This window comes from Etheostoma spectabile, chromosome 17 (genome assembly GCF_008692095.1).
Source record: "Etheostoma spectabile isolate EspeVRDwgs_2016 chromosome 17, UIUC_Espe_1.0, whole genome shotgun sequence".
Lineage (NCBI taxonomy): Eukaryota > Metazoa > Chordata > Actinopteri > Perciformes > Percidae > Etheostoma > Etheostoma spectabile.
In genome coordinates this window covers 882,553-886,291 of record NC_045749.1, presented here as the reverse complement: position 1 = coordinate 886,291, position 3,739 = coordinate 882,553, and the positions used below count along the sequence as shown (strand labels likewise).

Genomic DNA, 3,739 nt, shown 5'->3' with positions numbered 1-3,739 from the left:
CATATTATATGAAGCTCAGCGTAAATTCTTAAAGTCCTAAACCCTAATCGGCTGCTTTGTCATCTGCTCATTGTGGGTGTTTACTCCTTCAGTTAAACCAGCCAGATTTGCCACATGAGCTATTGCGTTGTTGCATATCAAACTTTAAATCTGTTCTACTCTCTGCTGTTGTCAGTTGTCGTTTCAGGCAGAATCGTTACAACCCTCCTCCATCCCATTCACCTCCAGTCCTCATCATTCCCAGCACTATGGGTTCCTCCATCAGAAGCCCCCCTTCACATCACATCCATCCAGATCTTCAGGCTTCCTTTAGGATTTCATCACCTCCACCAGTGTCTAGACTCCATCGGGGGGGGGTAAGTCCTTTACATCCACAGCCTATATACCCCTTATAAATTAACACTGCAATGGAGTGTAATCGCCAAAGACTCTAACATGTCAACCTATTTTGCACATTCATTAAACTTATTTCACTCTTAAATTAAGTCTCTCCGAAATGAAATACAAGTTCCTCAAAATTTTGCTTAGCATAGTAAATGTACTCAGAAAGAACAGAACTTATGTACACTGCAAAACAACTTTCATTTTCATTAAAAGCAGAGACATTATGATATTACTACTATGAAAATACTTTTCTACCTTTCCACCCATTTCACTTTGATTCTGGCTGTTTTCTCAAACTGTCAGTTGTCTAAGTGCAAAACTCAGCCTCCGCTTATGATGTGCTTTCTCACAAAAGAAACCATTTCACAGGCTTTCACTGAAAAGTTGAACTTCTCGGCTTAAGAAGCATTTCAACTTGCCTGAAAAACAAAAGAAGCCCGGGGTGAAGCTGCTTTCCAATGGGCCTGCTTTTATTCTGACATGGAGCTGTTCTGCACATGACAGACTGTGGGAATGCAAAACATCTAACAGAAAAAAGGATTTCCTCATACAGTATACAGTAGAACATCGATGCTATTCAATATAAGGGTTGTACCATTTAACCAGTTACTTACACAACTTTTCTGTAACATGTAAAAAGGTCATCTGGTTGGTTTTTAGAGAGTCTTCACAGAGATGACACTGTGAGCTTTGATCCAATCCAATGACACAGGTTTCATATTGACATTAAAGACAGTCCGCCTTCCTCTTCCTCTATCGTAATCTCATACACATACCCAGCTGGTTTTCCTGTGGCAACGTTCATGTTTACTCTCTATTTTATAAAAATAGACTATTCTGAAGCTTTATCTGTCTATTAGGAGATGGATTATGTTTATTGAAGATCATCTTACAGTTTGGCAGGCAGGCCATAGCAGTTTTTGCTTTCTTTGTGTAAGTAGAAGGTTTGAGAACTATAATTACAATCCAACTTAAATAGAAGAAGTCTCTGTCTGTATGACTGTCCATCCATTTTCTCAACATCCAATCAACTTCACAATTGGCGGATGTGTTGCTGAGGACCCAAGGAAGAGCAGAGTTGAGTGTGAGCTCTTGACATCTACGGGACATATTTATTAGTAGTGTGTTATGCACACAAAGTGTAGTGTATTGAGAGGGGACCCCTATTAGCTATGACACAAAAAGCACTTAGATGTGTCTCTTTGTAGTTTGGCTTATTTGAAGCTAATGTAGTTGATTCTTGTTGTTCAGAGTTTGTACCTTCAAGGTTAAATACACTTATTGGAAGTCGCTTTGAATAACAGCGTCAGCTAAATGACATGTAAGTTTATTCCTAGATGAAGATTGAGAGACTAGAGATGTTACGTTGTAGCAAATTCAAACATTTCAAGCATCAGTGATGCAACTTTCAGAATAAATGCTTTTGTTCCAGGGAATAGCCTGGTCCCAAATAGCCAGCCGTTGGTAAATCATGCTTATAGTATTGCTAGGGGACGCAACTGACATGGCAGATGTATTTCTCAGAACCCAAGGAAGCGCAGTGTTGAGTGTGAAGTTGTTTGGATGAGCGGTTCTCCATGTGTTTTGAACGGGCACTGCACTAGGAAAAAGAATGAGGTGACATTTGATCTGACACAGATGCCCATTTAGTTTCTGTTTCACTGTTAACTTGAAACAAGTTATACTCATAAAAGTGTTTTAAAAGCAATTACTGGAGTCCATGTATTTATTTTTCTTCAAACCTTAACTGGGGCGTCATATACGACTATTACCTGGGACGATGAATCTTTTTAAATGAGAATTTTTGGGAGAAACAGTATTTACAGTTAAGCCTTTGGCTGCATCCATATTTCTGTCTGAGAATGAAGGGATTGAAGTTTTTAATTAATCTGAACGCCAGTCTCCCTGAGGGGACACAAACACACACACACACACACACACACACACAACCACACACAATGCATAGTGTGGTAGGAACATTTAGGCGTGACAGGCGGAGGGTGGCAGAGCAACATATCACCCTTTGCATAAACGTCTCTCTGAGACACTGTCAAATTGAAAGTGTCTGAAGAATGGGGCGGGGCGGGGGGGATGTTACGTGCCCATTGCAAAGCACTACAAAGTTGTCCTACCCAGTGAAGAACCATACATTTACTAGGGCTGCACAATTACATTGAATTTTAATCACAATCCCAATTTTGGCTTCCCACGATCAGTCCATTCATAGAACGGTTCTATGAATTTTATGGAAAGCTAATCTACCGCTCCAAAAACCACTGTCTGATCAGGTGCCAGTCAGAGTTGTTCCCTGCACTGCGCAGCTTAGTTTGAAGATGGAGACAATTTGTTATGGTTAAAATCAACAAATAAATCCTGACAATTAATCGTGATCTCAATATTGATCTAAATAATCGTGATCATCATTTTGGCCATAATCGTGCAGCCGTTACATTTACATCATCCTAAACACCAGCTGCCCTTCTCAAGCACCAGTGACTTGATAAACACCATGTGTCAGCAGACGTGGCAAATACAGTTGATTCTGATTTCAGCTTGGTGGATGGCTTGGAAGCTTGCAAACTGAAGGTAGGGACAGAGCGAGAAGGATGGCTGAATTTTCCATCGAACGTTATAATATGGAGAGAAAAAAAAGTCAAGTACCTCATTGTGAATATGCTCAACATGTTTTAGCAAGATTACACTTCATTGTTTGAGTTCTAACAAGGGTTACATGCCACGCTCAATCTGGGGATGTTTCATGTTTGTAGCTCCTAGAGCACCAGGCTATCTGACGCTGCTGCTTATTTTATTGTGTATTTATTTTTGGTCTTTCTGCACAGTGGGAGCATGTAACCGTGAATCACAGCAAGTTATGGGGTGCTTTGCCTACTGAAGGTAAAGTAGAATCAGTTACCACATCATTGTATATTGCATATAGTACATTCTCGTGATCTATTTTTTTTGTCTATCTCGGGCAAATGTTATATACTTGTCCACATATACTTTCCAGTCTTTTTTCACTCATTCATTTCTACTCAAGTGTTTAATGCACAAATTGAAAATATGCATTAAACAGTTGGAGGGAAAAGCTCCTGGTAAAACACAGAGAGAAAAAGGCAGGGAGATGGTGTGTGTTGCCCTTCAGCCTTTAGTTAGAACACACAATTCAGTATGATTCAACCTCACAACCCTATTGATGTAACCCCCCTTTCAGCAAGACTCCCAGCTGAAATTGTGTGTGTTTGCCAATGAGCATTTCTGTGTCAGTTCGGCATGCAAATAAATGGTGTTTGTGTGTGTGTTTGTACATTTGTCAGTGAAAAATGCTCACATCTTTGCAGTCCAGCAACAGAAT

The 3,739-nt window shown here is 40.0% G+C and overlaps 1 protein-coding gene across 4 annotated transcripts in view; it reads right to left on the bottom strand.

The window, feature by feature from the left end:
• Positions 1–3,739, bottom strand: part of gfra1a (gdnf family receptor alpha 1a) — a 118,036-nt gene that overhangs the window by 92,689 nt on the left and 21,608 nt on the right. The window lies entirely within an intron of this gene.